General features: G+C 37.5%; 1 pseudogene; it reads left to right on the top strand.

Annotated features, from left to right (window-relative positions):
* Nucleotides 1-13,115: 13,115 nt before the first annotated feature.
* Nucleotides 13,116-26,302, top strand: part of LOC114174514 — a 49,992-nt pseudogene continuing 36,805 nt past the window's right edge.

The following is a 26,302-nucleotide window of genomic DNA, read 5'->3' as shown; positions in this document are numbered from 1 at the left end:
TTATTTACTTGAGCGACATTTTTCAGAAACGTCGTAATTCTTACCGTCACAAAGTATAATGTGACAGTTTAAGATGAACCGCCGTAACAACTGTCATTTTATACTATGTATACAATGACGATTTAAAGATGTAAATAACGTCAATTAAAACTGACGTAATATTTTTAATAGAAAACAAATTTTAATTAAAAAATGTCATTTAAAACTAATATTATTATCATTATATCATGATATTTTTAATTGTCACTATTATAATTAATTTTTAGATAAATTACGTTATTATCAAGTGTCATGATTTTAATATTTAATTATTTATTATTTTCCACTTACATTAATACTTTCATAATTTAATAAAATTTATTTTTGATGATAATTTAAAATATATAAAAAATTATAATACTATAAAAAAAGAAATTAATAACTAAATTATCTTATTATCAACATAATATAATTACACCAAAGTACCAAAATATTCAATCATCCAAAAAAACATTACAATTTTATAAGACAATTATAAAACTTGTGGTGCTAATTCTAAGTTGTTTTGCTCTCACCACTTGATCTTCATATATCGTATGGCACACCACTTCCTACAATGAAAAAAGAATACAATTACATATGAATAAATGAAATTCAAATAAATTAAGATATCCATACAATTAAATGCCAAAATAATTAAATAAAGATGTTCTATCTTCAAACAAGGGAAATGTGTTCTATCCTCAAAACAATTAATGAAATAGTTAACTAAAATAATTAGTTAACCTATGCAAATATAAAATAACAGATATAAAAACAATGTATTTTATAAGTTTTAAGCATTTTATCTTAAACATTATACTTGACTAAAAAACAGAACAACTGTATAGATAATTACGACATTTAACATATTAAATCCTTTAAAATATAACTTTTGATTAGAATATAAAACAAATTATAAGAATGGTGTGTGCATAGAAAGAATATATTCACTTTCCCACCATCAAAGTTATCATTATGACCTTGAAATGATATACTATGAAACTGATATAAATAGAGGAGATAAACATTGGAAGAATGAGGATAATAATTTTTGACATAATTTCACAAATAACATAGTTCTATTAATCATTCTGATAAATGTTGGTGAGATTGTGTTGCTCACAGAAGTACGAGTTTGTGCCACACAGTTGGGGGATCAAGAGCATTGCGGAACTAGATGCTTAGGGTTATAATCCAGAAACCCACGGGTGCATCGACATCAACACTCACTCACCCATCCATGAATAGTGTTCTCCTTGTTTTCACATGAGTGTTGGTATTTATTATCCACTTGAACCCAACACAAAAACCATCAGCTAGACAAACAAAACCAACAAAGAAAAGGGAAGAAAACCTACTAGAATTCAGATGTAGAGAGCTTGGTAGACAAAGAGAGCATATGACCAATGCCACCACCTTTGACACAAGACCAAATTAGAAGACAAGCAGTGAGAGCAACCAATATTGAAGCTGAGTACTTCTCAAGCTTTCTAATGGCATCAATTCCTCTCTCACAAAGGTCCACTAAGCAACCCAAAAGACCAAGAAACAAGCAAAATCAAGAAGGAAAATTGCCTCCTCACCAATCCAAGACTCAATTATTCTATACCAACCACAACCGATTAGAGCTACTCAATGATTCTTGAAGCTGACGACCCTTCTCCATTTCTAGTTTTTAACCTCTTCTTCACTACAAGCTTGAGCTTCGTTTTATTTTCTTTTGAACTCATCAACTTATATGATATTAGTTTAAAATAGTTGAGAGATAATATATATTATGAGATAAAATGACATATAGCTCACCCTCTTTCAAATCCTCTGCTACAACTATTGATGACATTAAAAAGAACATTAGCAGCATAGCATGGCAATTCATTCTTTCGAACGACTTGCTCTTCATTTTCAATGGTAAAAAATGTAGGCCATGAAATTGGAACCCAACTATTATTGTACGTCACTACATATCACCTCCAATCCCACACATCTCAATCTATTTCAATTCTTAGTAGAAGAATTAGACAATTCATAGGTACATGACATTTGCAGATTTCATCCAATATCTGGAACAAGTGTATGCATTATAAATTTTAGGCTGAGAATTTAAATGAATGTCGAAATTCATACCTGTCCAATAATGATTCTGCTCGTGGCAACTTTAATTTGATTTTTCGGTCTCTAATCCTTCTAGGCTATGTCGAAGCATCCTCTTGTTTCTCTTAATACCCATGCTTAACAGATCCTCCAAATACAAAAGGAAAAGAAGAAAAATATCACATAAAGCTGGAAATTAAACAAACAATCCTTCAAAGCATAAATGAAGAACAATGAACTAATAAAACCTATAAATAAATTCAAGCAACATATGCGGCAGGAGTTATGAACCTAAAACTACTGAAATGAATAAGACCAATTAAATGCCATAAGTAAATCCTCTTTTGTGACCAGTGGAAGGTGTTCCAATTAACTTCTTCCCTAACGAACATCACTTCATACTTTCCCAAACCAAGCCTGTTAAGCTAATCAAGAAATAAACGAGTTTTGGCACATGTTGAACACCTTTCTCATCTTAAGGAAAGTATCGACGGGTAAGGACGGCTGCAGCGAAAAGGCCAAGCACAGGCGAACGCCGATGTAGAGAAACAACACGACAGAGGTTACGAGGCCCTTCAAAGTCTTAAGGGGTGTGATATCGCTGTCGTTAGGCGATCAAATTACCACTACTTTAGCAACTTCAGTATTGCCAGTTTGTAGTGAAGAAAATAGTTAGGGTTAAGATAACCCTGAGTCGTCTCACAACGAATACGGAATTGATCTCAAATATTTGATTCTCAAAAATGCAATTTAAAACTAGCAACTATAAAAATAGGGGGGGTTTGTTATGCAAAGAAAATGACACGGAAGATTGTAAACACAGTAATAGTAAATAGGTCAATTCCACTGCTTTTTCTAAATAAGATTCTTCATTGGTTATCTAGAGATTATTGTTAAATTAATTATTGTTGTTGATTTACAAATCAATCAATGTAAAGACTCAATTCATTTGTTGGCATCCTCACTTTTAATCAAAGTACAGTCTTAATTAAAAGTGAGAATTGTTAGATTGTCCATAGTAAATTCAATCAAAGTACAGTCTCAATTAATTTTACTATGCCTAATCATGTCTATTCCTTTGTTTCTTTACCAAATAGAAAACTTAATTAATCAAAGTAAAGTCTTGACTAATTTTAGTTAAAGTAATTACCTCTAATCAAATTAAAGTCTCAATTATTGGCAAAAACTTATTTAATCAAATGAAAGTTTCTAAACAAAATCAAAGTAAAGTCTCAATTTTATTTAAAAACCTCTTAACTCATATGATTAGCATGCATGTAGATTTAAAATCATTATTCTCTATTCGATTAAGAAGCAAAGGACATAGATAAACAAAAACCACAACAATAATCAAAATAACAAAACATATAAATTCATCTAACCTCAAAATCCATTTAAGAAATTACAGTGGAATCAACCCTTAAAAGCTTAGCCCTCCATGGCTTTGATGGAATACATGATGATATGAAAGAAAGAAAATAAAAGAAAGAATGAGAGATGTGGTGGAGACGGTATCTGCCAAAACCAGAGAGTTCTAAGTGTCTAAGCTGTGAGTTGTAAAATTGTCAGTTCCCCTCTTCTGCTCCCTTAAGTCTTTTTATATAGGCTTCCACTGGACTTTGGGCTTTATCTGTCAGTTGCTAAAATCTTTTATTTTTATTTAATTAATTAACAACTCAATTTCTGCCCAATTTCCAATTCTGCCCCTCTTATTTAAGCATTTTTACAAAATTGACCAGAATTTCACTGCTGACTTTGACCAGTTGACCAGAGTTGACCAGTTTGACTGTCCAATAGCAGCCTGACACGTGGCGCAGAGTGTCTCTCTCCAGAACTAGGGTTTCTCTCTCACACTCTTCCTGGGCTGCGCGGCTGACGGCGGCTGCTGCCGTTTTCCGGCGTGGTGGCGCGACGCGGTGGTGCTGCTGCAGTGGTGGCTGACGCGCTCGCGGGAAGAAGAACTCGCGGTGGTGGTGTGGTGGAGCTGCGATGGAGGCGAGAAAACGATGGTGGAGGTTGGATGCGTCCTCGCGGTGGCTCGCGCGTTGCAGAGGTGCAGTGGTGTTCGCTGCATCTGCGTGTGGACGGAGAAGGTGACTGCGGCGGCTGCTTGATGGTGGTGCGCGAACGACGCTGTTGGATGCGAGAAGATGGAACTGTAGTGGTGTTTCGTGACGGCGGCGCGAAGGCGAGAAGATGGTGCTGCGGAAACTCGCGGTGGCTCGCGGTGGTGGCTGCGCCGCTTCTGCTGCTGTTGCGTTCTGCTCCGATCTGGCTCAGGCATGGAGGTTCGAAGATGGAGGCGGCGCTGCTCGTGGTGGTGATGCGCGTCGCGGTGTAGCTGCTGTAATGGAGATTGCAGGTGCGGTGCGTGAACGGAGATGCGGAGAAGACGGAGGCGCGGGGTTTCTGCTTCTAGCTCGCTGTTGCGCGGAGAAGATGAAGGTGGCGCAAGGTGCAGATTCGTGTGGTGTTGGTGGTGACGCGTCGCTGCAGAATCGTGGTGGCCGGAAACGGCGGTGGCTGCCGTGGAGGTTGATGGTGGCGGCTAGGGTTTGGGGAAAATTAGGGTTTCTGTTTTGGGAGATGAAGATGATGACGTGGCAGAATCTGATTGGTTAATTTGGTGAGGGTAGGATTATGACACGTGGCTTGTTCTGGTTGGCTAATTTTAAGAGGTGGGGATTGCCACATGACATGATCTGGTTTAGTGGAGTTTAAGTGGTAGGAGGGGTGCAACTTAGTGAAAACTGGGGGTGCAGAACAGGTTTTTGTGGTCCACTTGAGCAAGGAGTGTGCAAATAAAAACTGGGGGTGCATTTAGCTCCTTTTCAGAATTTCTTGATTTTGGACTTATTTTGTAACTTTGAATATTTCAAAATCACATTATTAATGGACCAAAAATAAATTCCAGCTGCATTAACAAACGTTAAAATATCAAATAATATTTTATGCAACTAAAATCAATTTTTATGCCACTTTTACCAAACTTACTCAATAAATCCAATAATCACAAATCCTAATTAAATCAATCTTTAAGCACAGAAAATTCAATTAAATCCCCAAATTTAAATATTAAATGAGGGCAAAAATTTGAACTCATCAGGGTGGCGTTTATGGAGGTGGCTTGCGGTGGAAAGCAAAGATGGTGGGTAAGGGCGACAAACCTACTCCCACGCAGAGTTCACTACCAAGCTCGATACTACCATTGTCAACCAAGATCCCGTTGTCTCCCCCATCGTCCAACACCACCGCACCACAGAGGATTTCATCTAAGTTTCTTACGAGCTGAGGCGAAACAACTCCTTTGGGACTAGGGATTCAAATCACGAAAAGAAAAAAAAAGGAGAACGTGGGGGAGGGAATGAGTTTGAACGAAAATAATTAGAGGAATATTAGAAGGGTTGAGATGATTTGAATACAATGGAGGGAAGAGAATTTTACGAAGTGTTTGAAAATGAGAAGGTTTTGTGGAAAAAAAAAGACTTCGAAATGGGAGGGAGAATGAAAAAATAAGAGGGAATAACTTTGACAAAAAGGAAACAAAAAAAAAGGAGAAAATTTATGATTTCAAGGAAAAATATTTTGATAAATTTAAAAAATGTCAGTTATAAATGTCATGATTTACATGATTTACATGTAAATTACGATGGTGTTCTAAAAGTAACATGTGATGGTTAAAACTATCACCTTTTACATGTAAAATGTGACAGTTTTTCAATTATCGTATTTTATAGTAAAAAATGATGGTTTTCAATAACCGTCGTATTAAAATTGTCACAATTTACATGATTTTTTGTAGTGTCGATTCCCTTCTTTCACCTCTCACTCATACAAAGAACCCACACGCCGACTAAGCAGCAAGGTCTTACTGCTAAATTCAACCATGGCCTTCACCAAAGCTCTCTCGGCTCCATATTGTCAATTGAATTTATCAGCGATTCCGGCAATTAATTTCAATGCCTTTCCTCACAGTAGTTCAATCAACCCTCCGACCCCTTCACCCCACTAGCCAAGCCTGTCCCCATCACGACAGCTCGCACTTTCTTCACATCCTTGCCCTTGCCCACCCTTAGAGGCAACTCCGCTTTCCTTTTTGTACCTCCAATGCACATGGACGTCTACCAGCGAGTCCTGCAAGTTAGGAACCACAGTGTTCCCGACAGCTTTAGCCTTCATCGCCTTCTCCTTACGAAGGGCTTGAAAAAGTGTCAAGTTCTTCTTGCCAATTTGCGCCATATGCCCTGAAATACACAACACACAAATCATCAAAATACTCCAATCAATAACAATGCTCAAAGTTACAAAAAAATACCTTCAATATCTATAATAGGGTGAACTGAATTATACACCCTAACTAAGCCCTTAGTGGGCATCTTATCGCTAAATTGCATCAAAGTATCCACCACCTCCTTCTCACACACCAACAGATCTTCCCTCGAAATCACCTTATATCTCCAAGGGTTACCAATCCAGAAGAATGGAAACTTAGTATTACCATCAGCGGTATAGAAATGCGACCGACCAGTCGGCTTTACCACAACTTTGAAGAACCCATCTTTGAAATGCTTGAACGATTGAGTGAAGGCCTCCAAGTTGTTGAGGCCAGGCCAGCTGATTAACGATAACCATGTTATTGGACTCTTCGGCCTTGTGACAAAAACGTATAGGAACGCTCGGGGAGACGGTTCCAAATACAACACCATGCACAATAATCTAAAAGCTTGCAAATACGCCCAACTGTTCGGATGAAGCTGAGTAGGGGCAACATTCAACAATCGCAGCACTCCCATAGTGAATTCGTCAAAAGGTAGACGGATGTGCAGCTGTGAGAAGTGGCACATGTACATATAAAAGAATTCTTCGGCTGCTCCTTCTCGGCCATGGCACGCGCATTCAACAGCGGTAACTCGCTCTGGAGCAATTATGTCCCTTCGCGCACCCTTTTCGAAAATAGGCGTACAATTTAACCACGATTTTAGCAAGCGCGACCATCAGAACAACGACCGCTGAGTCCGCACATCTGCCACTACCCATTCATATCCGGTCTTCGCCGGCCAATTGCTTTCAGCCAGCTCCTCAGGCGGATCTTCCTTAATGTCAACCACCCTCTCCACCGGAATTCTTCCTACACTACTCACTTCTTCCCTATCACTACTATCATCTCGACTACTCCCACTATCCCTAGACCGCTCACTACCCGAGTCTGATAACGAAAACCTATCGCTACTACTAGACATACCTGATTTCTCTAGAAAAGATGATGGAAGAGGAAGAGAAGATATCGGACAGCTCTATACGCACGCGAACGAATTTTTGCAAATGAAACAGAATGAATGAATGCAACAACATCTTCATTATACACACGAATTTCAAGCGTCATAACCCTTTCCCGCCAAAAACATAACTCTTTCCGATCATCGCAAAGTACCAAAATGACAGCGACAAACTTCCCTAAGTCAGCCTTCTAACGTCTTTTCAACTGCCACAAACCTTTTCACCTGCCACAAACGTCTTCTAGCCTTAACACTATTCATCACACTTAAAGGCTGGGGGACTGGTGTATTACACCTAGCCGATCTCGAATAGCATATCAATACATATCATCCTTCACTGACACATCGTATCGGCAAAGGCTGGGGGACTAGTGTATCGGACCTAGTCAACTTAACCATATAGATGACAACCCTCACATATATGCCGGAAACAACCCAAGTACACGACTTGGGCCGGCATGGACTCAAACTCATAACTGAATATAGGCTAAAGTAACAACAAAGCGACCAACCTAGGACAGTGTGCGGCCAAGGACGACACCCGACAAGTCAAGAAGTAAACAAATTAGACCGCTCTTGAAGACTTAGTGAGACTTAGTAAAATGGAAGCCCCCGCATTCAATAGGCCTTAAGGGCCTGGATTAGGGCCCAAGCCCACTCACAGGCCAAGCTAGAGCCCAAGACAAGGCCCAGCCCACGGGATAACCAGACATCATTAATGCTTTATAAATACGTGTGAACCCTAGTAATTAAAGGTACGCATTCATTAATCACAGATTTGACCTTTTTGAGAGTTTTGACTCACTTGAGCTTCAGAGTCTCTTCTACAAGTAACCCCTTCTGGGTCCAAACCGATATGTACAGACCGGGAAGAAGCCAACCGAGGAGATAGCGGACTACATAGTAAGGTGACGCTTGTGCCTAACTCATCTTATTTGTTCTCTACAGGAACAGTTTTATATATGATGCATATGGTAGCACTGTTTTGATAGGAAAAAGAGTCAACAATATATATCTACTTGATATGCATCATTTAGCATCCATTGTTTGCTTACAAAAGAGGATGACACTTGGTTATGGCATAGGAGAATTTGTCACATACACATGCAACATTTTAATCGGTTAAATAGAAAACAGTTGGTTGAAAGACTACCAAAACTCAAGTTTGAGAAGGATAGAGTGTGTGAAGCATGTAAAAAAGGAAATCAGAGCAAGGTCTCTTTTAAACCCAAAAATGTTGTTTCAACTAAAAGACCTTTAGAGATGCTTCACATAGATCTATTTGGTCCATCTCGAACTGATGCAGGATTATGTTGTTCCTTTTTAAGATTATTGAATATATTGTGAGTTGATTAAGAAAGTTAAGTTAAATCCCCACTGGACATTAAGATAGCATGCTATCTAGATGTGAATGTTCCTTTCACAAAGCTCAAGAGAAGAAGATGATGGATTGATTCAAAACAAAAAGGAAATGGAAAGCACATAAATCATAGAAAACTAAGAACAATTAAAGGAAGAAGAAAACATAAAATGGAAAGGAAAGAAATGTTAAAAATGTGAGAAGCACGCCACTACAAGGCTAGGCTAGAAGCCATGGCAACCTTGAAGATGAGTAGATGTGTGCCGCCACTTGCTATGCAAGATAAGGCTTAAAAGTATTCACTCCCTAGGAAGGAAACTCTCACAAATGGTTGAGACACAAGAGTGTTTTTACTTGAAAATGTTCAAACCTTTTACATGTCTAGGAGCACCCCTTATATAGAAGAGTTTTGGGTCCTCTATGCAAATAAAATATACCTAAGGATGTCTCTACAAAAACCTAGCCCTAGCTTCTAGAAACTAGGTCAAATAAGGTTACAAAAATGAGAGACAAAAGAGCTAACTATGGTGTGTGCAAGGCTAATTTCGTTCTAGCAAAAAAGGAGACCAAGAATGTGTCTCATATGTCTCTAAAAAGTGGCCATAGTGTGCTAAAAAAAAAGGAGACCAAAGGTACATAGGTACACTTGCTTTATGCCTTTCTCTTTATGCTTTATGCCTTTACTTTACTCTTTCCTCAAATCATTTATGCTCCCCAATCACCATGCGCCACCTAGCATTGCTTTCTTACTCCTAATTAACCTACAAAGCAAATAAACATAGATTAGCATGTTGGCTTAAGTCAAATCAACTATAGTCAACAAGTCAAACCTAGTCAAAGGTCAACAAGTCAACTTAAGTTGATTCAACTAACTCAACTTAGGGAATAAAAAATAACAAACACAAATGAAAGGGATGAAGGATTAGTGAACTTCCTTTCTAAACATGTTTAGTCTTCTTAAGCATGTGCCTCCATCCTTGGTTGGGGTCAATCCTTCATCACAAACCATGAGCCTTGATAGCAATCTTTATGCATTAGTTATAGTTGATAATTTCTCTAGGTACACATGGACTTTGTTCTTAGCTGCCAAAAATGACACTTTTCATGCTTTTAAAAGACTTGCCAAGATGCTAGAAAATGAAAAGAGTTCCAAAATAGTATCTATTAGAAGTGACCATGGAGGGGAATTTCAAAATGAAAGATTTGAACACTTTTATGAAAAGCATGACATTAAGCATAATTTTTCTGCACCAAGAACCCCACAACAAAATGGTGTTGTTGAAAGGAAAAACAGGTCATTTGAGGAACTAGTTAGAACTATGTTAAATGAAAATTCACTACCTAAGTTTTTTTTGGGCTGATGCAGTGTTTTTGCTATGTTTTAAATAAAGTGTTAATTAGGCCAATTTTAAAGAAAACACCCTATGAACTTTTCAAAGGGAAGAGGCCTGTTTTAAGTCACCTAAAAGTATTTGGATGTAAGTGTTTCATCTTAAACAATGGCAAAGAAAGTCTTGGCAAATTTGATGCAAAAGCGGATGAAGGTGTTTTTCTAGGCTATGCTATACAAAGTCATGCATATAAAGTCTATAATAAGAGATTGATGATTGCTGAGGAGTCTATGCATGTTGTATTTGATGAAACTAACCCAAAATTGCAAGATCATGTGCCTAAGATTGCATAAGAAGAAGATATAATGCAGGAAAAGCAAACTACTGTAGAACTGGAATCTGCTGCAGGAAATCAGTCGACTGAAGCTGAAAAGGAAATTCAGTCGACTGAAAAAGCTTTAGAATGCAACTTACCCTAGGAGTAGATTGAACCTAGGGGATTATCAAAGGACAACATAATTGATGACATAGAACAAGGAGTATCCAGTAGACGCAAGCTTGCATTCTTTCAACATGTTGCATTTGTTTCTCAAATTGAACCTAAGAATGTGAATGATGCATTATGTGATAGTCATTGGGTTGTTGCTATGCAAGATGAACTTAATCAATTCACTAGGAATGATGTGTGGTCTCTTGTTCCTAAAACTGATGCAATGAATGTGATTGGTACAAAATGGGTGTTTAGGAATAAAATGGATGAAAATGGTAACATTGTTAGGAATAAGGCTAGGCTAGTTGCTAAAGGTTATAATCAAGAGGAAAGTATTGATTTTGGTGAAACATATGCACCTGTAGCTAGGCTAGAAGCTGTAAGGTTATTGTTAGCATATGCATGCATGTGCAATTTCAAACTTTCTCAAATGGATGTGAAAAGTGCATTCTTGAATGGTTTCTTAAATGAAGAAATGTATGCATCACAACCACTGGCTTTGAAGATCACCTTTATCCTAATCATGTTTTTAAATTGAAAAAGACTTTATATGGTTTGAAACAAACACCACGACAGTGGTATGAGAGGTTAAGATACTTTCTTTTATCTAAAGGATGTGCTAGAGGTGCTTTTGATAAAACACTTTTCATTAGAAAGCATGCAAGTGATGTAATACTTGTTCAAGTATATGTAGATGATATAATCTTTGGATCAAATAATAACTCCATTGTGAAGAGTTTGTTGCAGCTATGCAAGGATAATTTGAGAGGTCTATGATGGGTGAGCTAACCTACTTCCTAGGGTTGCAAGTGAAGCAACTCAAGCATGGGACATTTTTAAGCCAGTCAAAATACTATTTTGATCTACTGAAAAAGTTCAAAATGGAGGATTGCAAAGAGGTTGTCACTCCAATTGCTATAAACTACCTTATGGATGCAGATGAAGTTGGAAAACAAGTTGATTCAACTAAATATAGAGGATTAATTGGTTTCTTGCTATATTTAACTACTAGTAGGCCGGATATACAATTTGGTGTTTGCTTGTGTGTTAGGTTTCAATCCAATCCAAAAGAATTACACTTCAAAGCTACTTAGTGGTTTTTCAGATTCTAACTATGTAGGGTGCAAATTGGATAGCAAAAGCACAAGTGGTACATGCCATCTACTTAGATCAAGCCTAATCCCATGGAATAGCAAAAAGCAAGCTTGTGTAGCACTATCTACAGTTGAGACTAAGTACATAGCAGCTGGACATGCATGTGCTCAAAGCATATGGTTGAAGCACCAACTTATGGATTATGGTGTAAAGCTAGAAACGATACCTCTTTATTGTGATATTACAAGTGCAATCAACCTAACTTAGAATCCAATTCAACATTCTAAAACTAAACACATTGAAATCAGGCATCATTTCATAAGATATCATATTAAGAAAGGTGATATTGGAATCATGTTTGTGAAAACTGAAAATCAATTGGCGGATTTATTCACTAAACCACTTGCACGTGATAGATTTAATAAGCTTAGAACTGAATTAGGTATTCTTGACATGAAGAATGTATGTTGATATCTGTTTGGCTTGTTAATCTTATTAGATCGTGTGTGTACTGCATTTAAAGTGGTAAAATCTGCATAATTTAAAAACTGCCAGAATTTCAGTCAGCTAAATTTGCAAATTCAACGCATAGATTTCACTTAAACTCTCAAAATCTGCATAATTTGTGTTCTAGAACTGTTTCAATCTGTTAAATCTCACAAAATGGCACATATATTTCATTTAGATTGGTTTACTATGAATTTCGTGTTATCTGAAACTTTTAGTCAGCTAAAACTGCAAATTTAACACATAGATTTCACTTAAAACTGCCATTGCACCAAAAATCAGTTTTCTGGTACAGTTTTAGTCGACTGACTCTGTATTTTTATGTGTTAAAATCATTTATGTTGATGTGGATTTGCTTAAATTGATTTTAATTGATTGACCCAGTCAAAGTAGCCATCACATGACTACTTTTGGACTGTAGTAGCAGCATGTAACAGCTATTACATAAGCTAAAATCAATTTTTCATATTGCATTGACCATAAAGTGCTTTAATTACATGATTTCCAATGTGCATGCATTATATGTGATCTGTTTGTGAGTGGATTGTTCATAAAACGCATGGGAAACACATCACTGCATCTCTGATACAGATTCCATCGCATTTAATTGCTGTGATTTCTTGTATTGTATTGAAAATAGAATATCTACGCAATTTAATTGATTGATTTTGAAAATCAACATGCTGATTCAATAAATACTTGCATAAGCATCATGCATTGGCATTCTTATTTGCTAGTAAGAGCCTAACCTTCAATTCACCATGCCTAGAAGATCACGAATAGCCCCCTCAAATGATGAAAGGTCTGCCCCACCTACTTCGTCCTCTCCCAATGCCATGAATTAAGGAAGGCTTGAGGTATGGTTTGAAGGCCATGAAGATAAAATTTAGACTTTTTTCATTGAGATCAATAGGAAGCAAATCATCCTTCCTAAGGTGATTCGTATGTCATGGCTAAGGGGAGAAAACTTTGGCAACCTTGAGCAACATCTCAAAGCTCACAAATTGAAGACATTCCTTGAACTTTCGGGCAAGGTTTATCCGGATTTGGTGAAGGTGTTCTATACCAATCCCAAGTTCAGCAATGGCATTCTCAAAACAAGTGTCAAAGGTGTAGAGATGGAAATCACTAGGCAAACATGGAAGGATGTGAGTAGCCAAGGCAAAGAGGTGTGCAAGTTCGCAAAGGTGAAACTAGTGCAATGGATGAATTCAACAAAGTGTAATACTTCAACCAATGTGTGTGTAATCAAGGTGAGCAAACTATAAATTTCCATGTGGAAAGGCTTCGTGTGGAGGAAAGATTGCTAGCCATGGTGGTAACCAAGATCATCATGCCTAGGGGGAGCAATCATGCAACCTTAAATGAAGGTGATCTTGTAGTGATGTACTGCATTCAAAATCATGTGATGGTGGACTGGACATACACAATTCGTGACCACATGATGAAGGTAAAGAGGCTCACAGATTTTAAGCTTCCATATGTGGTACTCATCTCCTAATTCATTGAGCACTTTGGTGTGGATGTGGAAGGTGAGCTTGAAGAGTCCACTGGTCTTCTAAATCATGTTTCTACACTGAATATGCACAAGATGGGATTCACCAAGATAGGCAACACTTGGCTGGTTGAAGGAGATCAAGGTGCAAATATTGAAGTTGGAGCCAATGACCATGAAGCAAAAACTAGTGGAGGAAACCAAGGGGAAGATGAACCACAGCCCATGGCAATTGAGATTTATAACCCTCATGATAATACTGGAATTGCATACTCTCAGTTTGAGAGAATGGTAACCAGCTTCAAGACCTCAACATGGCACACAATGCACACCAAGCTTATTGCACAACAAGGTTCTAAGACATGGATGACCAACATAATGTTCATGACCTTCTCTCCAATGTCAACAACAAAGACAACCCTAGGAATGAGTGAAGTGGATGGCTTATAGGTCATGTATTGCATTTTCGTGCTACATTTTGTGTGTTTGTCTGTCCGTTCCAGTATTTTAATCGACTATTTTCTTATTTCAGTCGACTGATTATATCAATCTCAGCTTCATGATGTATTTGTCATTTTTCTTTTTGTTCTGGTGTGTTTGTATTCATATCAACTGCCCTGATACACCCCTATGTTAATGCCTTAATGAAAATTTTCATCTTTTCAAAGTGATCTATGCATTTACTTTCATTTGATGAATCCAAAGGGGGAGAAAAATGAGTTAAAATGAGTAAAATTGTGTTAAAATTGGAAAACCTGAAATAAATCTACTGAAATCATATAATACTGCAAACTTAATCTAGAATCTGAAGTTAAATCATATTATTAATGATAGGGGGAGCATATGCATATGTGATATGTATGTATGCTTGTGTGCTTTTGCTTGGTTGTGTGTTTGGAATATTGGTATCTTGTATGCAAAAGCTTTTTTAGGTTTCTCTATGGATCTTGCTCATCAATTCAACTCAAGGATGTTGGCTTCATCAATTCAGGGGGATATTGTTGGCACAAGCAAGCTTGAAGCAAAGAATTGATAAAGCCATGTGCATGAAGATTATAGGTGTTTGATGAAGATTGATGAAGATTGATGAAGATCCACTTGAAGTTTTAGTGTGTTAAATCTGAAAATAACATGTTAAGTGTAATGTTTTAATGTTATATCTTATTGGTAGGCTATATGACATAGGTTAGATTCTTGTGTGCCTTAGTGTGTCTCTTTTAATCTCTTAAAATGAGTTTTAACAGGTTAAAAGGCTTGTTGTATATAGCTCCTTGTATGAATGCATTCAGTCAGTTGAATTATTTTTCAACTAGCTGATTTCACTTAAGTCAAGTGAAATCAGCTGATTGTACAAAAAATTCAATCGACTATTTTCATTTAAACCAGACTATATAAGTTCTGTTGTACAGCTGATTGTACATGATGAATTGAATTGCAAATTTGACCCAGTTAAAGAAAGCACTTTTGGTCAGTACTATCTGCTCTTAACAGTTATTCCATCAGCCATGTGCTGCTTTTATTGATTTGTTTGACCAAAAAGCATGTGTAGTGTGTAATTCCAATGTGCATGCAACTCACATGATCTAAACTGATTGATTCACTCATAAAAAACTCATTGGAAACACCATGAATGTGTGTGATACTGTAATTAGCTACATTAATCTGACTTAGATAACCTAAAACGAATCAATTTGTTAAATTTGCACCATTTAATCGACTATTTCTGAAAATTAGCATGTTCAATTATAAATACTGCACTTGAATTGTTGCATTTGCATCATACATCTCTTAGAAACAGCCATACCCTCACTCATCATGCCTCGTTGTCAACAATGAGCCACCCAATTTGATGATGAACACTCCACTCTTCCTACCCCAAGGTCTCCAAACCAAGAAAATAATGGGAGAATTGAAGCATGGTACGAAGATCATGAGGATAACATCCAAGTATTCCTCATTGAGATGAATAGGAAGCAAATCAGCATTCCTAAGGTGTTGAGGTTTTCGTGGTTGAGGGTTGAGGGCTTTGAGAGCCTATTTCAACAACTCAAGCATCAAAGGTTGAAGTCCTTCCTTGAAGTTTCAGGAAAAGTTTATCCAAACTTGGTGAAGGAGTTTTTCACCAACTTGGAGTTCAAAAATGACATGTTGTCAAGTATCAAGGGGATTCATAGGCAGATCAACAAGAAAGCTTGAAAAGATGTGGTTGGACTCAAATTAAGGGGTTTGCAAGTAAGGAAAGGTGAAACTGGGCTGTTCTAGAATTCAACAAGGTCCAATACTATGGCCAATGCTTGAGGAATCCAGCTGCTAAGAACAAGCACTTCCATGTTAGTGGTCTCAAGGTGGATCAAAGGTTCCTTGGTATGATTGTCACAAAAATCATTGTTCCACATGGTAGCAACCATTCAACATTGAATGAGGGAGATTTGATTCTCATGTATTACATCCAACACAATATTCAAGTGGATTGGATCTTTGTGTTTCATGATCATATGCTCATGGCCAAGAGGCTCACAAATTTCAGGTTGCCTTATGTTGTTTTGGTGTGTAAGTTCATAGAATACTTTGGAATTGATGTAGAAGATGAGCTAGAAGAGTCAAGTAGACTGTTGAACCATACCTCCAACCAAAATCTGCACAAAATAGGCTTTCTCAAGGTGGGAAATGCATGGATAGTTGCTAGTGTTGTACTTGGTGGTGCACATGACCATGAAGTTGGCCCAAGTGGTGCAAATCAAGAGGAAGAACCAACTACTGGACCCATGGACTTAATTCCCTACAACCCTCCAAAGGATAGAGGCCATGTGTACTCATATTTTGAGATGATGGTGCTAAATCAACTGCATGAACTCAATGTGTCCCAACACTACTGGAAAATGGGCTTATAATGACAAGTAAAACGAGCTTACTATGACAGGTATTCTAGTGTCATAGTTTCGGGAGTCATAGAAAATGCACGCTTTTTATGACACTGTAGAAACCTGTCATAGTAAGTTAAACTTACTATGATAGGTAGTGCAAACTACGTCATAGTAAGTCAGATTTTTTTTAATGATTTTTCTATTTTACCATTTTCCTTTCCATTCAATTTACCTACAAATAACTTTCATATCACCAGACCAAACAATTTCAAACCAAACCAAGAACTTGTTGTATACTCTGATTTCAACGGCCTCTTGATAAACATCAGCATGCTTCCCCCTTAGGCGCTATAAAGCAGACTCACACTCTTTCCACCAACCAACCCTGTCCTGTCGAAGATGACATGTGTTGAATCTAATCATTTAACAAATAGAAGAAAAAACTTGGTTGCTTGTGTGATATGTGTCCAACATGCACTAATGAAAGAGAAAATTTCCTAAAGCTAAAAACAACTCACCAGCCACTTGGGAGAATCAGGGATGAAGGGAAGAGTCAGAAGGTGCACAATAGAAGGAACAGTTCCTGAGATAAAGACAAAAAATTATATCAGTTACTTGGAAACCTTTTTAATTTGGTTTTGTGAAAAAGAGCAACATAAGGAGGGCGAACGGCAGATGGTGCGTGGAGGACGCGCGGACAGCTCGCGGACGGTGTACGGAGGATGAGCGGACGGCGCACGGATAGTGCAGATGACACGCGGACGGCATACGAACAGTGCAGACGGCGCGCGAACGACAAGCAGACGGCGAGCAGATGGCGAGTGGACGACGAGTGGAAGGTGACCGAACGACGAGCGGAAGGTGAGCGAATGGCATGAGAACGGTGCACGAATGATTGTTTCGAGAAAGAAACCATGCTTCTGAATGTTGGAGAAAATGGAGACGAGAAAGAGAAAAAGAAAAGAGGGAAGGAAAAAAATTAGGGTTTTGAAGATATTATGACAGGTTTCCCTAAATCTGTCATAATATATTTTTAACATAATTTCAATTTTGCCACCGTGCCCATCTACTATGATATGTCCTCTGCACTTGTCATAATAAATTTTCCCTTCTCACTTATTATGATTGATTCCTTTTTACCAGTCATAATAACTGTTACTTTTATTACAAAAATGCCACCGGTCAACTTATTATGATAGGTGGGTTATACTTGTCATAATAAGTCGTCATAGATTCCTTTTTTCCCACTAGTGCAACATGCACATCACAACTATTGCAATGTGAGAAAATTCATGATATCCATGACCTACTGACCTCATTCCAAACCAGAAATGATCCTCAGGATGATTGAGTGTGTTGGCTTTTAGGATCATGCATTGTATCCATGTGATTGTGATTTTTCAATTTGAGTTCTGTCAGTTTCAGTCGGTTGATTTTGATTTTTAGTCGGTTAATTATATGAAGTTTAGTTTTTATTCTCTATTTTTAGTTCTTGTTGGTTGTATCATGTTCCAGTATATATCAATGAAATGTTATGCAATGATTGTTCTCTTAATGCATTTGTTCTATTTGATGAATTCAAAGGGGGAGAAAAAATTGAAAATTGAGAAATTGATCAAATTGGACTAAAGTAGAAGCATTAAAAGTGGAATAAAAAATCAAATTTGAAATTGAACCCATATTATTGATAGGGGGAGCATTTGCATTTATGTGTGCTTGCTAGCTTGTGTGTATTGCTATTGGAAATTATTTTCAGTTTCAGATGTTCAAGCTTTGGTGTCACTTCATCAACTCTATAGTATCCAACCAATGGAAGCAATTTGCAATGGAAGATAGAAGAAGATAGTATCCAATCAAGGTGGTGTGTCTCATGAAGATTTGATGAAGCTTTTTGAACTACTTAGAAGTCATTACCATTGGAATCAAGCCTACATTGATATAGATAAGGAGATTTGATGGGATTCATGTTGATCATGTCTTGAACGTGTGCCATTCACATGGCTTAAATTAAGAGAGAGTACTTGATGTTTATAATTCACTTTGTAGACCTTGTAATATTAATTTTATGTATTTGGTCTTTTTTGTGTTCTTTAACCTGTTGAATGGTTTTTCAACAGGTTAAAAGGTTGGCTACAGTAGTCTTAAACTGTGACTTATTCAATCAGTTGATTTATTTCTTAATCGACTGATTTCACTTAAGTCAAGTGAAATCAACCAATTGATTTGGAAATCAACCTGTTGAATTTTGTAACAGTTTGACTATAAGTGTTGTGATTTTCAAAAGAGAGGTAACTTAATCATTTTTTAGCGCGAAACTGTTCTAGAAACTTGGGATATCTCTCTCTTTCGTGGTCATTCAGACTGCAGTTGTTGAAGATTGATCTTGGATCAATTCTTTGAGCTTTTGGCTTGTGTTTGAAGCTTGGAGAAGGTGGTTTGGGGTAGACAGGGTTGTGGTACCATTGAGGTTTGATCTTTCTCAAGTTTTGTGTATGTGCCTGGTGGTTTTCCAGGTCTGCAAAAGGGTTCTTGTTGTGCGGGTGTGATTTTTGTGCGATTCAAGAGTCTTGTCTGTTGTTTTTACTTATTTTGAAAGTGTAAGGGTGGAATTTTGTAAATCTTTTGAAATAGCGCAAAGTCAGGCTCAAGTTGCCTTGACAAACTGGATGTAGCTCATATTGAGTGAACCAATATAAAAATCTTGCAATCCAATCTTTTCTCTAACCCTTCTCTCTTGCATAATCATTTAAAGTTTAAAGAACTTGAGTTTAAATCATTTTTTTTTCATATTCTTGTGTGTTTTGATGACATCTGCAACATTGAGCATGTTTGCATAATCAATTAGAACTTGTCTTGATCATTCTTGTGCACTGTTCTTGGTTCAAATCTTGAATCTGCATTTCTGCATTTTTTCCAGTATTTCAGTCGACTATTTTTCTATTTCAATCGGTTGATTATACCAGTAAAAATCTGTTTAGTAAAATCAATCGATTAACTCTGTTTTTGACCGACTGAATTTGGTAGTTTTTGCATCCTAACTTGGTGATCCAATTGATTCAATAAAAGAGGGTTTTTAGTTTTTAAAGATAGCCTGATTTTTTAACTAGCCAATTCAACCCCCCTTCTAGGCATTTCAACCATTTCAAAACTAACAAGTTGCACCTATAACACCTTCTGCACCACATCTTGGATCAGCACCACAGCCAGGAGTTACACCTCCACCACCTTCTACATCACCATAGACTAGACCTGTGCATGCATTTGCACCAAAGTCAGGACTTGAATCTCCTCCACGACCTTTTATACCACAGTATGGATGTGAGACCCACTAAATTTAAATAATTAAATAAATAATTATTTAATAAATGCGGGTAAGAGAAGCCTTTATGGCATTAAAAGCTAACCTTCATGATGTGGAAAAGTACTAGCTTAAGTGGTTGAGAGTACTTTGATTGTGTGAGAGGACTTGTGTTTGAGTCCTATGTATGTCAATTGTGTGTTATTTAATCCTTAATATTGTTTTTGAGATGCTTGGGTGTGATAAGTAAGGATATAATATTTGATGTATGAATATTATCATGTAATATGACTTGGTTGAATTGGTTGTGTACTTGAATTGCAATTGTGTGGTGATGGGTCTGAATCTTAGCTTAGACAAAATAATTTCTTTTTGCCAAATTCAATTTTGACATGAACATGAAGAGTCACACAAACCCTAGACGTGAGAGGGCAGCTAGGATGGCTGGAAAAGTATCTCTAAACACCATTGAATGATCATTAAGCTCACTAAATACTTAGTTTTTCGTTTTATGGTCATTAACCGTAATTAAGGTGTGATTAAAGAGACCAAATAAGGAGAGAGAAGGGGTTGGAAGTCTGCCATTGGTAGGTGCTGTGAGGAGAGGCAAATTCAGATTGAAAATTGAGTTGGGGTTGATAGGAAGAGGGGAACTGGAAGAAGAGCAAAGGAGGCTATTGGCAAACAAGGAAGAAGTAGCAAATTTATCAATTTGAGCAAGGAAACCAGGTTAGCGGAGTTCGTATTGCTTGTTTTATTTCGCAATGATATGAATGTATGATCTGAACCATAATGAAACTGTGGAACCTACTTTCTCTCGTTATATTCGCGTTTCTGGATTTTTCCAGAAACCGCCCAGCGGCAGTTCATGAACCGCCAGGCGACACATACGTTTGCACCCATTTTCTGGGTTTCCTCCATGAACCGCCTGGCAGCAGAGGATGAACCGCCAGGTGGCACGAACACTGTGACGCTGCTTTGGTTGTTTTGGATCTGTTTGGGGTACCTATGATGTGGTTGTGATGTTTAAATGTTTGAATGTGAATTTTACGCATATGATTGACTGTGTATATCATGGTTTTGTTGGAAGGCATGATTTTTTATCTGAAATTGGGTGTTAGGGTTATGTTGGGGGTTGGAAACAATTATGCATGTTAAAAGTTAGTGATTTGTTCACTGGTTGATGGAGTGGGATCAGTATAGGACTTATACGTATCTATCGCCATGTATGATTATATGAAGTTGCATATCACGAGCTTGGGTGATGATCTTTTTACGTTTTTGTTATGATTGTATGAAAAGGAGAATTTGCGGGATAAATTGTATGTGTGATGGGGATTAGTAGGGCAGTGGGGTGTAAGGAACTATAACCATGGAATACCAAAATGAGAATACATGAGAACGTAAGAATGATGATAGATGTGTTAGGTTAAACAAAGATTTGCATGCTGATATAGATTGAGATTATTATTAAGGCTGAAATTACATGTATTGTGTGGGGTTGGGTTAAATTGGTGAGGATTGATAATGGGAAATACTTTAATTGAGTAAGTGGAACATGTCATAATTGTGGAAAGGTGAATTTGAAAGGGTGAAACTGGAAATAATTGGCAATGTAATTTTGATTGAATCATGATTTTATAAGGTCCATGTGTTATATTGTTCAAATTGCAGTGACATGAACTACCTCAAAATTTAGAGTGCATAATACAAAGAATGAGAGTATGTTTGTATGATGATGATTAAATTGATAGTAGGTGTGCATGTATGTGATCTAATCTAATTATAATTATAGAAAGTGATTGGGAAATCATTCTGTGCTATAATTTCATATGTTTGAGGTCCATATGGGATCTGTTTAAGTGCCAAGAAACTAGTAGTAGTGCGCTACTGATATGGCGCCTGGCGGCGCGAGCGAGCCGCCAGGCGGACGGGACACAAACCTATGACAGTGGTCACAGTGCGCGCAGGGCACCTGGCGGTAGGGTGGGTTCCGCCAGGCTGAATGATGGAATAGAAACCTTGATGGTTCGGTGGCGCCTGGCGGCGTGAGACAGATGCACCGGGCGGTGGGGGTGTGACGCGCCTGGCGGCAGTGCGTGTGACTGCCAGGCGATGACAGTGCAATGATGATTCTGCAGGCACGTGGCGCCTGGCGGTGTATGATGCCCGCCAAGCGGTCTGAAGCTAAATTCCGCCTAGCGACGTGAGATGCACGCCAAGCGGTTTTGGTCTAGTGATGGTGCGCAAGGAAAGTTTTCTACACCGCTTTAGGGGATGTTCATGATGTGATGCTTTGGCTGGGGGCCCAGTTATGAGTGCATCTCGTATTGGGGTAACACGTGACCACTCGAGGTTGTAGCCTGGTGGTTTAGGAAGTCTAGTGGAGTGTGCGGGTTGTCGCTCGTACGGCAAGGTTTCGGATGATTGCCCTCTTTAGTGGATTCTGATAGAGATTTGGTAGTTTGGAAACAACTACAAACTTAGGTTTGTTTTGGGGAACTCCACTTGGTGTCACGGTGAGATACTGTGACAAGGTTATTCCCACGTGTGGACTATCAGGTGGTGGCCTGTAGTTGGAGGGGCGAGTAGACACTCGTGCAGCGAAGATCGATCATTGTTCTCACCTAAAGGGTATAGAGATGATAGACGTCTAAAGGCAAGTGCAGGAAATGAAGGAGTAAGAGAAAGAGGGAGAAATGTGCTAACCCGGGTTTAAATTTGTTGATGTTGTATTTGATATTATATTGCTTGGTTTTATTTAAATGAGCTCACCCTATCTGTGTGTGTGTGGCGATGATCATGTAACTTGTTACATTGGAGCAGATGTTGATGCAGGTGAGCAGACAGATGCATAGAGACAGAGTGGGGATCTCTCAGGGATTTTATCACTAGTTATTATGTTGAACTATGGTTTTAATGTAATAATTTTATAGACAATTTTATTTGTAATACGTATTGACGCGACTTATTTTATCTGTGTTGGCGCGTTGGACTTTAAGTTTTAAATTTTCCCGCGATTTTTGGGAAATTGATGATTAATAAATGAGGTTGTTATTTTATTTATTTTCTTATTTATTTTAATAAGTAATTTCCGGCTAGGATGTTACAATGGACATACACCACATGAGCATACCACTTTGCCATTTGCACAATTATTGCAGCAAACAACACAGGTAACTCATGCAGTTGAATCATCCCAGCCAGTCCATCAAAATCTCATTCCTCAACCAACGTGTGGTAGACCTTTTTCAAGGCAAAAACTTTAGCATAGGCGAGGATCTGTTTGGAAACCATGACTTGAGGATTAGTTTTAAGAATGAAGCCCACACCTTTTGTAATGACTTTACCAATATTTTGAGGCTGGAACTTTACTTTAAGTCTTTGATATGTATTGTGTTACTTTGTGTTGTTTGTTTTGGATTTGTATGTTTGTTTTGTTATCCAAAACAACTGATTTCTTTTGTCTGTTATCCAAAGTTTTTATCCAAAGCTATGAACAATGACCTCTTTATATCATATTTGATGTTCAATGAATTTGTGCCAACTTATCCAGCTCTTGTTCAAATTTATAGTCATTTCTTATAATTACATAACATTTAACATTTCAAATACCAAAAAAAGAAATACAGAACTTTGACAGATGGTTCAGATTGTCCATAACTCCAAACTTTCACTGATTTCATTAAATTTCATATTACAAAATAACCTTTCAAACACTTAAAGTGAAATCCAACAACTTTAAACAACTAATCTTTCTCTACAATATCAATCTACATCAACAAAGACACTAAAATCAGATTAACTACAACCAATAGGCACACTAATCCAATTAACAAGTTGACCCACTTTCTCCATCCCTTAACTTCTTTCTCTAGAATATAAATCTTCTGCCTTTGCCTCAAAATAGTTGCATCCTTTTCATCATCACCATCTTCAATGAACCATTTAAAGAAATTACACCCATAAGAAGTTTCACTTCCATCTTGTTATTCACAAAATAACACAATGAAAAATTACTTTGCAATTACTTAGATGCAAACACAAACATAAACTTATCTAAACAAAACACCATATGCCTGACCTTGAATTTAAGGCATCCCCAAAATTGTCTCCTACCATTCTTAATGGTTCTAGTCGTTCTCAGCACAACTACCACTATGCAATTGCATGTGGGTGCTTCACCCAAGCCTCTACAATTACAACTAGAGCTGTCAAAATAGGTCGCCTGGCCCGGCCCGACCCGACCCACCACGAGTTGGCCACTTAGTGGACCAACCCAACCTGACCCGGCCCACCACGGGTTGGTGGGTTAAACGGGTTAGCTCACTAGCCCACTTAATTAAAATAAAATATAATTTTTTTTTCTAAAGTCATAAATTATAATTCGAATTAAAATTTAAATAAACTTCAATACAATCTAAGTACAATCCAAAATAATGTTAAACTCCAATACAAAACAAAATTAAAAAAAAAAGAAAAAACAAATTACTATCTAAGATCAAAGCATTCTTGTCACTTATCCAACTATAATATTAGAGTCTTGAATGGATAAATCCACAACATTTTCATCTCTTGAAGCATCTTCTTTATCCCCATCTATTTGGAATTGAAGCTAGGTTTCCATTTGCCAACCTACTAATGTGTTTAGTTAAAAAAATAGCCCAACAATATAAAGCCCAACATAATGTGTGTGACCATACGTCTTGGTGGGCCAACCCGGCTCAAAAATTGACCCGTACTGACATTTGTAAAAAAATTTCAATCCAACTCGGCCCAAACCCGTGGTGTGCCGAGTTGGCCCACGGGTTCTGACCACTTTGACAACTCTAGCCACAACTATGGACAAGGTCTGATTTTGCATCACCCATGAATTACAAGAGCAAGAAGAAGATGAATGAGCCTTTGACATTTATTCACCGTCTACAAAAACCAGTCCAGCTGAAGAAGAGAAAAGCACAAGCTCCTCCACAAATTAGGGCACTCTCCACAAAATAGGGCACTTTATTTTTCATCACAAAAAAGGGAGATTCCAAGTCATTTTAACTGAACCACATTTCTGCTGCACAGAGCCACCTCAACAGAAGCCAAACGACGTTAAGTAGTATTTAACGGAAGGTACTAAAATGAACATTTGGGTATCAAATTGAACATTTCTAAGATTTGGGTACCAAATTGAACAAACCCAAAAAGTTGGTGTACCAAATCAATTATTATACCTAAATAAAAATAGGAACTAAATCAATATTTTAACCTAAATTAATTTTAATGTAATGTCACCTTTAGTATCCATCAATACGACGCTATTGGTGTATGCGAGAGCAAACTGACACTAATGTCATTCTGTCCGGGTTTTTAGTATCCCTTTATTTCAACTCAAAATTCACTCTATTTTAATTTAGCGTCCCCTTTTCTTCTTTTATGTAAGTTGAAGAATGATATTTTAACTACTAAATTTTGATAACTTTCTCTGACAATATGAGGTGACATCTTCTAAGTAGTTTTGGAATATTAAGAATAAAAAAAATGGAAAAATGGAAAACTACTTAGAAAATGACACCTAAATTTGTAAGAAAAAGTTGTCAAAATTTAGTAATCAAAAAATTATTTTCCTTTTTGTTATGTGATATATCTTAATACTCTCCTTTAAGACTAATATTATAAACATTAGTTTTCTTCTTTTCCTTGTACACTCATTTTTCATTTAATTGTTATCTCGAAATAATCACATCGAAAGACTGATAAAAGGATCCATAAAAAACTATCAGTGCATTGTTCTTGACAAAGGAAAACACAGCTTTTTTAACCTCTTACTCTTCATGAGTTCTGGTAAGCATGATATTATCTTCTTAAACTAGGCGAAGGACCATTCTCTTTAAAAGATCAAAAGATACCGTTTAATTGTAACTAGAACCTTATAAAAGAGAATAATAATTAAGAATGTTACTCCATATTGGATAATGAACTAATAATGCCATCCTCATTTCTTACCATAATTAGATTTAACGGTTCTTTTGTATTTCTTAGCACTGAAATAATTGTTAGGTTTATAAGGAGGAGGTTTCACTGGGGAGAACAACACCAATGAGACCTGAGCCCAACCACATAAGATATTGACACCACTCTCAACCCAAAACCTTAAGGCAATGGGTTTATGGGTCTTTATTCTTATATAGTGTTCCACTTTCTCATTTCTAGCCAATGTGGGACTTAGAATCACACTTGGATTCCTAACAATCTCCCCCTCAAGGGTGAGTCCCTTCAACCACATTGGTACATTCCCCCTCCAACGGAAGCATTCCCAACCACGAGTACTCCTTCTCGTACCGCCGTTCATCTTAACGGGACACGCTTACCTGATCCACATTGTCAGGAAGACTTTCGATACTAGGACCATATTGCACTCGTCTAAGCCGGTTTTAACCATCGGCTCTGATACCACTTGTTAGGTTTATAAGGAGGGGGTTTCACTAG

Source organism: Vigna unguiculata, chromosome 2, assembly GCF_004118075.2.
Source record: "Vigna unguiculata cultivar IT97K-499-35 chromosome 2, ASM411807v1, whole genome shotgun sequence".
In the NCBI taxonomy this organism is placed as follows: Eukaryota; Viridiplantae; Streptophyta; class Magnoliopsida; order Fabales; family Fabaceae; genus Vigna; species Vigna unguiculata.
The sequence above is the reverse complement of the archived record's forward strand: the minus strand, read 5'-3'. Positions and strand labels throughout refer to the sequence as shown.